General features: G+C 45.2%; 1 protein-coding gene across 2 annotated transcripts in view; it reads right to left on the reverse strand.

The window, feature by feature from the left end:
- Positions 1-16,172, reverse strand: part of MYO5B (myosin VB) — a 342,952-nt gene that overhangs the window by 260,829 nt on the left and 65,951 nt on the right. The gene's annotated exons all lie outside the window — the stretch shown is intronic.

Here is a 16,172-nt window from a genome sequence, read left to right on the forward strand (position 1 = left end):
TTGTTCAAATGTGGATACTACCCCAAAGCAATCTACATATTCAATGCAATCCCTATCAAAATAACACTAGCATTCTTCAGAGCTAGAACAATCCTAAAATTTGTATGGAACCAGAAAAGACCCTGAATAGCCAAAGCAATCTTAAGAAAACCAAAGCAAGAGGCATGACAGTCCCAAACTTCAAGCTGTATGACAAAGCTGTAACCAAGACAGTATGGTACTGGCACAGACACTCAGATCAATGGAACAGAATAGAGAACCCAGAAATGGACCCACAAACATATGGTCAACTAATCTTTAACAAAGCAGGAAAGAATATCCGATGGAATGAAGATAGTCTCTTCAGCAAATGGTGCTGGGAAAACTAGACTGCAACATGCAAAAACAAAAAAACCTGGACCAGTTTCTTACACCATACACAAAAATAAACTCAAAATGGATGAAAAAGCTCAATGTAAGACAGGAAGCCATCAGAATCCTCAAGGAGAAAGCAGGCAAAAACCTCTTTGATCTTGGCCACAGCAACTTCTTACTCAACACGTCTCCAGAGGTAAGTGAAACAAAAGCAAAAATGAACCTATTGGGACATCAAAATAGAAAGCTTCTGCACAGAAAAGGAAACAATCAGCAAAATTAAAGGCAACCGACAGAATGGGAGAAGATAGGTGCAAATGACATATCAGATAAAGAAGTAGTATCCAAACTCTATAAAGAGCTATCAAACACCCACAAAGCAAATAATCCAGTGAAGAAATGGGCGAAAGACATGAATAGACACTTCTCCAAAGACATCCAGATGGCTGACATGAAAAAATGCTCCACATCACTCATCATCAGGGAAATACAAATCAAAGTCACAATGAGATACCACCTCACACCTGTCAAAATGGCTAACATTAACAACTCAGGCAACAACCGATGTTGGCAAGGATGAGGAGAAAGAGGATCTCTTTTGCACTGCTGATGGGAATGCAAGCTGGCACAGCCACTCTGGAAAATAGTCTGGAGGTTCCTCAAAAAGTTAAAAATAGAACTACCCTACAACCCAGCAATTGCACTACCAGGCATTTATCCAAGGGATGGGGTATGCTATTTCAAGGGGGCACAAGCACCCCCATGTTTATAGCAGTACTATCAACAACAGCCAAAGTATGGAAAGAACCCAAATGTCTATCGATGGATGAATGGAAAAAGCGCGCGCGCGCGCACACACACACACACAGAGGAGTATTACTTGGCAATCAAAAAGAATGAAATCTTGCCACTTGCAACTACATGGATGGAACTGGAGGATATTATGCTAAGGGAAATTAGAGAAAGACAAATATCATGACTTCACTCATGAGAACTTTAAGACACGAGACTCTTAAATATGGAGAACAAACAGGGTTACTGGAGGGGTTGTGGGAGGGGGAATGGGCTAAATGGATAAGGGGCATTAAGGAATCTACTCCTGAAAGCATTGTTGCACTGTATGCTAACTAACTTGGATGTAAATTTAAAAAAGTTTTTCCAGACAACACAGATGACCAACAGAAAAAGATGCTCAACATCCCTGATCAGCAGGGAAATACAAATCAAAACTATGATGAAGTATCACCTCACACTTGTCAGAATGGCTAAAATCAACAACACAAGAAACAGCAGACACTCGCAAGGCTGTGGTCAAGGGGAACCCTTTTGCACTGTTGGTGGGAATGCAAACTGGTGCAGCCACTCTGGAAAACATTAAGGAGGTTCCTCACAAAGTTAAAATAGAACTACCCTGTGATCCAGCCATCACATTACATTTATCCAAAGACTACAGAAACAAATTCAAGCAGAAACATGCACCCCTATATTTATAGTATTATTTACAATAGCCTAATCAAAGCAGCCTAAGTGTCCATCTAATTGATGAATGGATAAAAAGATATGGGAGAGACACTTATTCAGCCATAAAGGATATCTTGCCATTTGCAATGACATGGATGGAACTAGACAATATTCTGATAAATGAAATGAATTAAAAATACCATATGATTTCATTCATACATAGAATTTAAGAAAAATGGGCAAAAGAAAAAAAGGCAAACCAAACAAGATTATTAACTATAGAGAACTGATGGTTACCAGAGTTGGTCAGGGATGGGTGAAATAGTTGATGGGGATTAAGTAAGGAGTGCACCTGTTATGAGCACCAGATAACACATGGAAGTGTTGAATCACTATATTGTACACCTGAAACTAATGTTGTACTGTATGTTAAAGAACTGGAATTTAAGAACTTTTTAAAATGCCCTTTCACCTGGGTGGCTCAGTTGGTTAAGCATCCAACTCTTGGTTTCAGTTCAGGTCATGATCTCACTGTCCTGAGATCAAGCCCCAGCCTGCTTAAGATTCTCTCTCCCTCTGCCTCCACCCCTCTGCTCATGTGCTCACTCTGTCCAAAAAAAAAAAAAAAAAAAAAAGTCTACCTATAAATAAAATACCCTTTATTAAGGAAGGATTGAATATATTCTTTGGTCCCAATTTGGGAGTAAAAAAGGAACATGAGTGAGAATGGCTGAACAAGTTCCCACAAAGAGACAGCAGTAAATTTCTACAACTAAGTCAAGGGGGACCTCAGGCTTCCCAAGCCTGCTCATAAATCACAAGCTCTCTGGGCTTTTCCTGCAAGGTCCTTCCAGGAAGAGCCAACATCCTACCCTTCTGCTAAAACCAGTCTCCACAGTCCTGGGAAGCCATTTCCACCCCCCACTCACCAATCAGGAACAGTGAGTCTGAACTCTAAGTCTCCATGAGCTCTAAGCACAGTACACGAAACTCCAGAAGACATCAGTTAAGCACTTGGAAAAATAACTTTGGATTATATAATTCTGCACACCATGCCATTGCCCCCTCTCTCCCTGGGAGTCTGGTTTTCTTCCTGTCTAGAATTAAAACCTGTACTCTAGAAAATAGGATTAATACCTAAGCACCCCTTAAAAGCTCTGAAAAGCCCCGACAAAAGTGAGAAAAAAAAACCCACAAGGCCATTAGAGCCCACAGAACAGGTCTCTGGCTTATGTAATTTCCCTGCCACGTGGCACAACATGGTGTGCATCCTAGGGGCTCACAATTCAGAACTGTAACCACTTACAAAGGAACAAATTAGGGCTGCCCATCCTATTTCCTCCTGCACTGCCAGATTTCACGTGGAGAAGGATAATGGATTCAAGTGAATGGCAACCATACATTAGCATGCACTTAATGAAAATGGCCTTCTCGGGGCAGCTGGGTGGCTCAGTCAAGCGTCAAACTCGATTTTGGCTCAGGTAGCACTCTCAACAATTTCTGAGTTCCAGCCCCATGTCAGGCTCTGTGCTGACAGTGCAGAGCCAGCTTGGGATTCTTGCTCTCCCTCCCTCTCTGACCCACCCCAGCTTGAGCACTCTCTCAAAATAGACACAAAAAAGGTTTAAAAAACAGCCTTTTCATTACTGCACTTCCTCCACTCAATACAGTCAAGAAAATGTCAGGGCACCTAGGTGACTCGGTTAAGCATCTGACTCTTGGTTTTGGCTCATGTCATGATCTCAGGGTTCATGGGATGAAGCCCCATGTTGGGCTCTGCATGGACAGCACAGCACCTGCTTGGGATTCTCCCTCTCTGCACTTCCCACTCTCTCAAAAAAAGAAAGTTTAAAAAAAAAAAAAAAACGTTTGTCAAATCATTCTAACTCAATGGAATATAGTCAACCTTAAAAAAGATGCTTGAGACCAGCTAGCAGGACCAACTGGGCCTACTTGTCCCAGATTTTCCCAGTTCAACACTGAAAGCCCCTCATCCAGGAAAAGGTCAATCCTAGACAAACTGGGACCACTGTTCATCCTCAGACCAGCAGATCCTAGTCTGCTGCTATAGGAAAAATCCGTAAGTAAGACCACATTTCCAATCTTAATCTCCCTCCCCCCCAAAAAGAAAAACCAATCTCACAAGATTATGGCCTTTAGTAACAAAGTGTCTCTGGGTGTGAGAAGCACAACAAAGAGCTAAGAGCCTAGGCTAGTGATTCACATGCATGGCCATGTTTGAGAATCCCCTCAACCATGCTAACCACCCTCCCCCACCCCGAGATTCTGATCCATAGGCCTGGCACCCATGCATTTGCATTTCTGATGAACTCCCAGGTGCCAAGGATGCTGGTCACAAACCATACTAGAAATAGTAACAGCCTAGGCCACTGCTCATCTATTAACTTGCTAACAAGGCTTAAGTCAACTATGGACCTCCCTGGGAAGCCCCTGACCTCTTTGGGCTGGTTTCTTCACTTATAAGTGTACATGATCCCTAAGTTGTCCTCAAATACTAGACTTCCACAACAGGGATTCTCTGAATTTCAGCATGAAGAATCAGCTGGAAGACTTGTTAAGGCAGATTCCTGGGCTCTTTCCCACTTAATACTGATTCAACTAGTCTGAGGTGGGTCCAAGAAGCTGGATTCTAACAAGCTCACAATGGATGCACATTGATTAGCCCTGCTCTGCAACACACAGGGGCCCTTGGACAATATTTAACCCAACTGCAAACATGGAACCAAGTAGCAATTATGCTACGGCTCTTCACATCTTTCACCTTAATATTTTTTTAATCCTCAAATTCTATTTTCTCTCCTCACTCATTACACCAACAGCTGCATTCCATCCCCTCAGACCTTTTGTCTGTGGATTCAGAGATTGCTGTCGCTGCAGAGTAATCTCATGGGCAGGAGTTTTCTGCTCAATGGTCTGCCCAGTTCCCATGACAGTGCCAGAGAGAAAACTCAGGCAGAAAGGACAATCTTGGCACTCTCAAGGGAAGATTCAGAGATGCAGTGGTTTGCACGAAGTCCCAGAGTCAGGGAGGAGAATGAGGGCTCTTCGTCTCCAGCAAAAGTATTTGCAAGTGTCTCCCTTCATTCAAGGAAGAAAACCCACCGATATAAACCAACCCAAATTGTTGGAGTCAGGCACATCACAGAGATCTACTCCTGCCTGCCCTTTTTCAAGTTCTTCTTCCAGGGCTTCTTGGACAACTGTTAGAAGGGGCATCTAGGTGGCTCAGTCGGTCAAGTGTCCAACTTCGGCTCAGGAGTTCAGGCCCCACATAGGACTGTCAGCATGGAGCCTGCTTTGGATCCTCCGTCCCTCTCTGCCCCTCCCCCACTCACACTATCTCTCAAAAATAGATAAAAACATCAAAAAAAGTAAAACGGTAGGAATAGGACTAGCTAGAAGGGATCTTGCAAGAAAATTTAGTTTGCTTTGAATACTTCTAATACAAATATCTTAAATGAGCTGATTAACTTGACTCTGCTCCCACAGTAACCTAAGAATGGGGGAAGATTTGGGGGAGGGGAGGGTACAGCCTCCTCCTAACTCTGAAGTTAGATGTTGGGTTCACCAAGAACAGAATTCTTAAAATATCCACTTTCCAAGCCCATGGGGCATTCAGAAAGGTATTAAACAAGTAACACCACTGTGTACTCCACAAACAATATTGTGTGTATGTACATTTGCCAAATTAAGTATTTAAGAAACCCGCTTCCACTTATAGGATGCTGAGAAGAAAAAGATTCATCGAGCAGTACTTTTCAGTGTAGTTTCCTTTTGGGGACAGAGTATCACATCAGACGCTAGTCTGCTTCCCCACCTTCACAGTACGCGTTTCTTCTTGAGGGAGCCCTTAGAGTCTGAAAGGTGGACAAGACTCGAGTTAGGCTGAAGGCTAAGTCTGCTCAAGACTGACCTCATACAAAGCCCATGCTCCCCAGGGTCACAGGACCTACTCTCCAGAAAGTCCCCCTATGGCCAGCCAAGCAAGCCGACTCCCTAGAGTCTGTTTCCTGAAACCTTGCCCTAACTCACAGAGGGTGCAAAATGGAAGAAGATGGGGGCAGCCGGAGGAAGACCCCTCACTTCTCTGGGCCACACAGAACCCTGTGAGGCCCCAGTGGGTTGCAGACTAAGGAAGCACTCCTAGGAAAGGGAGCACTCAAGGCTGTCAAGGGTACTGCTCCTCAGCCGGTGTGATCCATCCACATTCCTGGGCATAGCCATGGCCCCTCGCCAGGGAGGCTGCCTCCCTCTGCACGTGGGTCACTCCATACCTGAGCCTTCAGTCCTTCACGTCCAAAAAGCAAATAACCCCTGCATGGTGTGGTGTTGGGTGATGCTTTGTGCCAGGGTCAGGGGTTGCCCCCGCTCCTGGGCCAGTCCACCTACCAGTTTACACCTCAAGGTTAGTCCACCTTCAGAAGTAGTTGATAAGCACAGTAGCTTCCTGGGTAGCTGGCAGATGGTGAAAACATGCCCATACCCTGCTTAGAAGCCCTCACACATTCCAGGAGCTTCTGGGCCAGACTCCACTAGGGATCTGTTCTGTCCGCCTCCAACCTGCCCTCTAGCCAAAATGCCAGCCAAGTCCAGCAACTCAGTAGCAATTCAAGCTGTACTTTCTCTCTCCTCTGGGCCTCTGCCTACACTGCTCCCCATACCTGAAATATTTTCCCTTCTTCTAGCTTTTCAAATTCCTCCAGGCCATGTTTGGGTCCCTCCCCTGCTAAGTCTTTGTCCTGAGTGCTTTCCCCGTCCTTCCCTCCAAGCACCTTCACAAAGCCTTCTCTCAACTCCCCCAGGGGCACTGTAATCCCCCAGTGTACACACCACTATCCCTACGTGGTCTTTAGTTCATACTTGGCATTCCAGTCCCCCCTGCCAGATGTGTAAGCTTCTTGAGGCCTCCATTATTCCATCATCCTGTCATTTTCCCAAGTGGCTTAATAAACATAGACTACATGAACTGATCTCTATACAGTAAGAGTTATAGTATTAATGATTTTTTAAGGAGATTTCCAATGCTGATCTATCTCACACTAAACAAACCTAATATTTGAAACCAAAAGACACATCCAAAGGGTTATGTAGAACAGGATGCACCAAAGACTCTCTTTTAAACATCCGGTTACCATGCTTTTGAAATAGGATTCAGTCTTTTTTTCCCCCCAGAAAATCCACTCAATTTAGTTCAGCCAATATTGACTGAGAACCAACTCTCACCTGACAGAAGATGTTCTTCAAAATTCATTGTAGTCGTGGTTCCCCCTATGTGCTTCCTCAACCTCATCATTCAATTACGAAGTCTTCACTGAACAAGACACTGGGACAGAAAGACCATGCAGCCCCATTCTAACAGAAGCGAGCATTTTCATCGGGAGCCGCCAGCCGAGGGATGCACCAGCAGCTGAGGCCCCAACTCATGGATGTAGCAGCAGACACCCCAGACTCCAGGACCTCAAACAAATGTCAACATCAGCCTGTTCCATCACAATCTGAAGGCTTTGCTTTTTACTAAAATGTTCAAGTGGACAGGTTTCTTTTTGCCTACTGCTGAGATTCAAACTCCCCAGGGAAAGAACACGAGCTCTTCAGCCCTGAACTGAATCCCAGAGCCACACCTAGTACCCACACCACCTTAAGCACAGTTTAGCTACTCCGGGATGTTTCCTCACACGTAAAATACAGGGCCATCTGAGAACTAAACCTAATGCACAGAAAGTACTATGACACTGGGACAGAAGAGGTATTGAGCTAAACACTCAATGACAATTTTGTCACCAAATCCACTGGTCTCCTGATCACGCACAATTCACTTTAAGGTCACTCCTTCCAGGAAGTCTGTCATAAGTAAAAACAAGGTTGTTCTTGGTGTTGCTTAAAGGCAGTCCTCGACTACCAATCAAATCCACAAGGAGATAAACACTTTGCATCCACGAGGATGACTAAAATCCAAATAGAAAACAAGTTGGCAAAGACGTGAAGAAATCCAAACCCTCATGCATCACAGGTTTGGATATAAACTGGTGCACTGGTATGGCAAACTATTTGGTGTAGCCTGACAAAGTTGAACATAGAAATACCATGATTCAGCGTATTCCTGGGCATATAACAAGAATTGAGAACAGGTACCCAAATGCCTTCCCACAAATGTTCACAGCAGCACTATTCCTGATGGCTAAAAAGGTGGAAACCACCCAAGTGTCTATCAGCTGAGGAATAAACCAAATGTGGTAGACCTATACACTGGACTTTAGCCATAAGAAATTAAATGCCAGCATGAGCTACAATGCAGATAAAAACATCACGCTTTACTAAAAGAAGCTAAACGTAGAAGGTCACATCTTCTATTACTCCATTTATGTGAAATATCCAGAATAAACCAATCCGTAGAGACAAAAAGCAGAGTAGTGGTTACCAGGGCTAGTGGGAGGGAGAAATGGGTACAGGGAATCCTTTGTAGGTGATGGAAACATCTTGGAACCAGACAGAGGTGGTAGTTCCACAACAATGTCCATGTACTGAATGCCACTCTACTGCATACGTTGTAGGGTATGTAAACTTCACCTAGAATCGTTTTTAATAGGTTCTAGAAGATAACAGAAGATTCCCGTTTCCAAAGAGTGGGTACAAATGTGTCATTGTTCAGTTGTTTCTCAAATACCCAGTGGAAGCTTGCTGTGTGCCAGGCACCAGGCTTGATACTGACTTTTGCCTTCAGGTATCTTATCTAGTGGATCATTGGTCTCCTCAGATAGGGTCTGTCTGTGCATGTACACAACAGACACAGGCCATTGATGGACAAGGCCTTTTCCCCTTTTCCTACCATTGAAAGCAGTCATGTGAATCACTAATAAGCCAATGAACCCTCTCTCTATACATACTATGAGCGTATGTATACATTCTGTGTATATCTACTAGCATATAACTTACACTTTTGCTCTAAATTTGATTGAGCTGCAATCTAAAGATTCAGAAAAGGCACACTTTAACCTGTAATTAGCATGAAATTTCCTCATGCTTTGTCTGCAAATACCAGACATACCCTCTGATAACACTACTTAACTGGTTCTTGAGTTTAGAGATAGGTTCTAGCAACTATAATGTTATTCTCAAAGCTTTACAGAGTTCACTGTAGAAACAGGTTTGAGAGTCTTCCAACACAGGCTAAAACATTTTCATCAAGATGTGGTATCTTTAGTTGAACAGACACATGCCCATGGGGAAGACTGGTTTATCTTGTCCCAAGCCCCGTGGTCCCATCACGTGCCCTCAAGGCATGGAGTAGTAGCATTTCCATTACAGAAGCCATCACCATGCTCTTTCTTCTGTTTTCCAACCTAGAAAACGCACAGACCCATGACCCAAGTTTCAAACCTTTACCATAGCCTCCTTCCCATCATTAACTTCATGGCATTGTTTGCTTTGGGACATCTCTCCTGCTAACTTGATAATTCTGAGCAGTCTAACAAAAATGTTATATTACCTTCCCCCCCCCCCCCATAAACTGCAGACATCCAAGAAAGAATGGAGAAGACATAATATCTCCTGAGAGGACAGAGGCATCACTACAAAGATCAATAAAAAGACCACAGCACTGAAAACCAGACTCGAAGGACCAGATATGAACAGCTAGAAGCAAAGTCTTCTGCAACTGCACCCCTTACCCCTTTGTCAGCTATTCCCCCAACCACTGCTCTGAGGTTGCAGCCATCTGCCACATGTTTCCTTTATCAACTCCTCCCTGTAGCAACAGGGGCCAGGGAGGCCCAGCCACTTAGGTGGGGTCAGAGGGGAGCACGAAACTACCTTTAGAGCTCCCTTTTTTCAAGAAGTACTAGGCCAAACACACCTTTCTAAATACTAAAAAGAAATGGTCTGAATTAAGGAATCCATTGATAGAAAGGCACAATTTTCATTTATCAAATACCTCGTGTTTGCTATGCATCAGGAACTGTTGTAAGAGCTTTGCCCATTACCAGCCTACCTAATCTTCTAAACAACCCTACAACTGATTATTCAGCATCTACAGGTATATGCCCGAAAGAACTAAAAGCAGGATGTCAAAGATCCTTGCACACCAAAGCGCACAGCAGCATCTGTCACAAAAGCCCAAAGGTGGTAACAATCCAAATGTTCAGGGACAAACGAATGGATAGACAGCAACTGGTGTATACATACAATGGAAAATTACCTTACTTAGGAAGAAGGAAATGCTGAGAACAGGCTACATCATGGACCAACCTTGAAGACATTATGCTGAAATAAACAAGACACGAAAGGACAAATCTATGTTCCACTTATACGAGGCACTTAGAACAGGGAAATTCGGAGAAATGGCAGAATGGTGGTTTGTCAGGGGTGAGAGGCAAATGGCAATAAGGAGTTCATGTTTAACTGGCATAGAGTTTCACTTTGGGAAGAGAAGTTCTGGAGATGGAGGACAGTGATGTTTGCACAACAAAGTGAATGTAATGAACCAGAACTACACAATGAAAAATGGTGATAATAGTAAGTTTCCATATACTTATCTTACCAACTCGATTAGGTAGGTCCATTACTTATGCTCATTTTCCAGATGTGGGACCCCTGGCCAGATGCCACACAGAGCACTATTGACAAAACCGTGGAGAAAACAGCCTCTGCCCCCAAACCCTGACAGGGTCTGCTCTCCACAGGAGATACTAACACCAAGGGTCACTTAGTTACAACAGATGCACAAGCCACAAAGGTGAAGACCAGAGTTAAGAGGGCAAATCGCAGGGAAGCTAAGGACAGACTGTCTGGAAAACAGATTCCTCAGTTGTCAGAAACGTGTCGTGAATGCAACGGGTCACTCTGGTGAGCAAAGGTGCTGACAAGAGCTGCAGTACACATTCCTGCTCTCAACTCATACATGGTCCAGGCCTGGCACACTCCCCAGGGAACTGCAGTCATGCATGATCATCTCCAGGACCTACTCAAATGGGTCTTAGCTAGAGTTCTCCAAGCTTCCAACACCCTTCCCCACAATCTTACAGCACACTCTTGTTAAGAGTGTGCACTGAGAGCCAGACTCCCTGAGTTGGAACCCCAGGCCCGGCTATTCTCTGGCTTTGTCACCCTGAATGAATTCAGGCTCTTTGAACCTCAGTCGCCAAATTAGAAAATACATACTTGCAAGGGCTATATGAAATCAAATAAGTTGACATATGGGAAGTGTTTTAAGAACAGCACCTACCATATAAAAATAAAGTTAGCTATTATTACCTTAATTCTACCTTCACAAGACCCAAGAGGCAGGTAGGGCAAAAGCAACTATCTCCATTAAACAGGAAATGTGGTAAAGCCAGAGAGCAAGTTGCTTGAGGTTACATGGCTAGTTGCAGTCCACTACTCCTCCCCCAACCCCACCACCCCACCATGCCATAGAACCTACAACAATCCAAAACCATTCAATTAAAATGTCAAGCAATCTCACAAAACAGATGAACGTAAGGGAAGGGAAGCAAAAATAATATAAAAACAGGCAAGGGGACAAAAGAGACTCAAATATGGAGAACTGAGGGTTGCTCAAGGGGTTGTTGGAGGGGGGGGATGGGCTAAATGGGTAAGGGGCATTAAGGAATTTACTCCTGAAATCATGGCTTCACTCTATACTAATTTGGATATAAATCTTAAAAAATAAAAAATAAAGTTGAATTATAAAAAAAAAAGTCAAACATCTCAGCAATACTTGGGCACCTACTATACACTAAATCCTGGCTACCCCCCTTCTCTGGCTACCTGTAGGAAGAAGACCCCAGGTTCTCCAAACCCATTGCCCTTGGTCTATAAAACCCCAGGAGCCAAGTTCAGCATCATTTTATCCATTGAGAAACTGAGCTAAGAGAAGCTTTTCTTGATCTAGCACTCCATCCCATGGGGAAGGGGAAAGATTACAAGTTATGTATGGTATCTGTCCTTCAAACCTAGTGGAGGAGATGAGATACCCAGCAAAAATAGTTGGAGAACAATGCAGAACAGGGCCACTAAATGCTGAGCTCTGGTGGGGCAACCGAGTTGAAGAAGAATCCAGCTAAGCCAAGTTGCAAGGGAGGTGATGTAGTCAGGAAAAGCACTGCAGAGTAAGTGGGATTTAAATAGGGTTTTTAAGTTTGTTTTTGTTTGGTTTTGTTTTGAGAGAAAACACGAGCAGCAAAGGTGGGGGGGGGAATGAATCTTAAACAGGCTCCACACTCAGCATGGAGCTTGATGTGGGGTTCAATCCCACAACCATGAAGAGCCCCTAAATGGGGCTTTGAAGATTTCTACCTGTGCTAGTTAATGTTACGTGCCAACTTTACTAGACCACAGAAGTGCCCAGATGTTTGGTCAACATTATTCTGCTGGGTCTGAGGATGCTGCTGAGTGAGATGAACATTCCAATGGCAGACACAGTAAGGTAGATTTGCTCTCCCTGATGTGGATGGGCCGTGTTCCATCAGCTGAAGGCCTGAACAGAATAAAAAGGCTCCAGAAGAGCACTTCTTCTGCTGGCCTGCAGGCTGGGACATCTGTTTTTCCCTGCCCTTCAATTGAAATTGAAACTGTGCCTCCTCCCAGGCCTCAAATTTGTTAGCTTTTGGTCTGTAACTTACTCCATTGGCAATCCCAGTCCTCAGGCCTTTGTACCCTGACTGAAACTACCCAGGAGCTTTCCCAGGTCTCCAGCTTACAGATAGAAAATTGGGAGACTGCTTGGCCTCCATAATCCCATGAGCTAGTTACCCCCCCTGCCCCCAACCCGTGCGCACGCGCACACACACACACTCCCTCTCTCCCAGTTTTCATCTCTCCGGAGAACACATACTAATACGCTACACCATTGGCTTGGCAAAGCGAAAAGGGGAAGTTAGTTCCTACAAGTCTAAGAAACAGAATGAAAAGATGCATTCAAATGAATGAACAAGGCCATGAGCAAGTGGTTTGGGGGGGGGGGGGGGGGGAGACAGAGGCATAAGAGGTAGACCAGATCATCTAAGGACCATTGGTGGATTCTGAATGTGACCCTCCATGCAAGCAGCCACATAGGGTACCTGTGTTCCTGCCAATCACACAAGAACGGAAGAAAAGGAATCCGATGTGGATAGGAGTAGAAAAGGCTGGAGCAAGGTGGCCACTGTCCTTGTCCAGGTTGGAGAGATAGGTGTGTCTGAGATGGCAGCATAGGGGCAGGTTAACGGGCCACCTCTTGCTCCTGTGACAGTGGAGAACTCAACACTCCCTCTGACTTAGTCAAGGGCTAAAGGAACAGTTCAACACAGCACTCACATAAAGGGCAAACAGCCTGGGGAGAAAGCCCCATCCCGGCACCAGAGAATCAGATTGTTTAACACTTCCTAAGTCCCTCACTTAACCTCTCCGTTTCCCCATCTGTGAAATGGAGAATCATGTTGTTCACCTCAGAAGGATTAGGAGGATAAAGTGTTAAAGAACACTAAAGCAGGAGTGGCCCCATGAGAAGGTAGGCACCAGTGCAAACAGCTTTGGTGTGAAGTCTGAAAGTACCTAATCGGCCTGCAGTCCACTAGAAAAATAGGTTTTTCATCGCCCAAGCTGCAAAGGACAGCTTCCATAAAACACATGGAGCCTAATTAAAGTCACAGTAAAACAACCTGCTAAGTCATAGTGATGAATCAGCCTCAAAACCCCCTTACTTTCCACGCTAATGATGCACGATGGAGAGGTCCTAGCCGGCTCAGGCATGATCAGGAGGTAGGCAACACCCAGCAAAGTTGAAGGAAATGGCCAGGTCTCACCCCCTGGTGGTGGGGGTGGAGGCTGATGAATGGGGATGGGTGGAGGGGAGGCTCTGCCAGAGTAGCACTCCAGAGGAGGCAAGGACCTCCACAGAAAACTCCTGTAAGTGGTGCTCAGAACCCCTTGGCTACAGACCCACAGGCTGCCAAGTCCATCCATGACAGCTCACGCACCACAAAACCCAGGGCATCACATCCTTTTCCCTTCCAGGGAACTCTGTCACTGGCAAGAGTCTGCCCTACATTAATGCTGTCCTGTACCACCACCGCAACACAGACCCCATAAGTGACACGTGCTGGAACAGGAGACAGGAAGTAAGTTCCAATACATTCGACACTAGGGAAAAGTAGACCAATGACCCAGGAGGTTAACATTGGTGAGTAATAACACCTACACTCAGAGCTCATTATGTGCCCGGTACCACTTCCTAGTGCCCTTCATGTACTCACCCTTGCAATCATGCAGCCCTGGGAGACATCGCCTCCATTTTGCAGAAGAGGAAATTGTCAAAGCATGAAGAAATGAAGGGACTTGCCCCCAGATCACTAGTGGAGCTGGGATTTGAACTCAGGCAGGAGTCAGCCTCCCAAATCTGTGCCCTTTTGACAGTAAGCACAGCCTAATATTCTCTACCTTCTGCTTCTAAAGGGCAAACGATGAGCCTATCAGTGACAAGAGACTCTGCCCTACAAGAAAGGTCACACAAGTGGCTTTGTCTCCCGACTTCCAAGTTTCCTAAAATGAACAATGTGCTTTCAGCAGAAAGAAAAAAAGAAAACCAGTTTTTTTGATGACCTCCCCACTTATACCCCCCCAGGAGAGGAGCAGCAGAGAATCCCAGCCCACCTGAACACTCAGCACATCCACAGCAGCCTACATGGAACACACTTGGGGCGGGGGGGGGGGGGCGGGGGGGGGGGGGCACAACACACTAGTGCAAGCACAGCAAGGCTGAGTGCCAGGCTGGCTGCCATCAGCTGCCAGCTACCTAGTGATCCGATTAACAAGTGTTGGTGAACATTGGGAGAACAATTAAAAATACATCAGTCCCATCGACCAAGAAAAAAAAAAAAAAAAAAAACCCCACACACAACCTTTTGTGACTTTTTCTAAGAACTTATTTGACAAAGTAAAAAGTGTTGCTGGTTAATGATTAGCCAGAAGGCACTTGGACTGGTAATTAAGTTTTTTTGGAAGAGGAGAAAACTCCCCAGCTGCCCCATAGAATTTGATGGATGGGAGTCAGATGGCTTATGCCTGAAAACATCCTTAGCGCTTGCGGAGGGGGTGCAGACAAGCTGCAGAGAAGTTATCCTGGTAAGTGCGCCCACACATAGTCCATTTGTGCAGCTGCTACAGAAGGTCTTACTGGCCAATGGCAAAGGCTCCTTTAGGAAGAGACAGGAATGAAGTCCAGTAGTGTCCACCCAACTGGTGGGCAAGGATACAGAAGTCATGAGATAAAAACAATCTGCTGAGGGTGCTTAAGTTCATTTATTTTGGCGGGGGGAGGGAGGGGGGCAGGGGAAGAGGCAGAGAGAAGGAGCAAGAATCCCAAATAGGTTCTGTGCTGCCAGCATGGAGCTTAACACAGGCCTCAGACTCACGAGCCAGGAGATCATGACCTGAGCCAAAACCAAGAGTTAGACACTTACCTGATTGAGCCACCCAGGCGCCCCAGATTTTTTAAGTCAGGAATGCCTAGGAGGGCTCACCTGTCCCAGGAAAGCACATAGTGACCCCTCCCTACCCCACTTTGTTAACTGGCTTTGAAGAGTTTCACAAGTAGTACAGATGAGGATCTGTACAGGATGCCATCAACCCTTCCCTGGACATTATCTACACATAAATGCAAACCACTGGTTTTGTGAGGTGCTTTGCCACTCTAACAAGAATCCTGAATGAATTCATCTGTATAAGGGTTGAATGTAGCTTCCCTAGGGCTTCTGAGCCATGAGGAGGCTCCTCTGCCCCTTGGTCCATGCTGCCTTGAGCTCCAGGCATCATTTCGCCCACACTGAGCAGTTCCATGGCAGGAAAAGCTATGGCTCAGCCATCAGAAGCACTGGGCTCTGGCCTCAGGGCCTATCACATCCCAGCTGTGGAGTGTGAGGCAAACTTCTCCTCCAACCCTCGATCCTTGGGGTCAGAGGAGAGCCATGTTCTGCTCTGGTCACAGGGATTTTTGTGAGAATCAAATGGTAGGATTTATGTCAAGGTGCTTTAAAAACATCAAAGCCCTATGTGAGCCAGTATTATTCATTACACAAAAAAATCACAGAATGGAGTTAATTGAAACTTAGATCTAAAAGGGAGACCTAATGCTCAAGTCATTTAATACATACAACTCAGGCTGCAGATGACAAACAGTCTTATTGAACAAAATCCGATTCTCTTGAGTAGCACTGGAAGAAGTCAGAGAAACCGGTTTACAGCTACCCTTTGTAGGGGTTATAGGCACCATGCCTGTATGATGACCACCCCCCCCTTTCCTTTTACTAGCAGACCGGGTAGGATCTGAAATGCCATCACCACCATCTAATATCCTGGGTAAA

Source organism: Puma concolor, chromosome D3 (assembly GCF_028749965.1).
Source record: "Puma concolor isolate L17-30 chromosome D3, mPumCon1.1.hap2, whole genome shotgun sequence".
In the NCBI taxonomy this organism is placed as follows: Eukaryota; Metazoa; Chordata; class Mammalia; order Carnivora; family Felidae; genus Puma; species Puma concolor.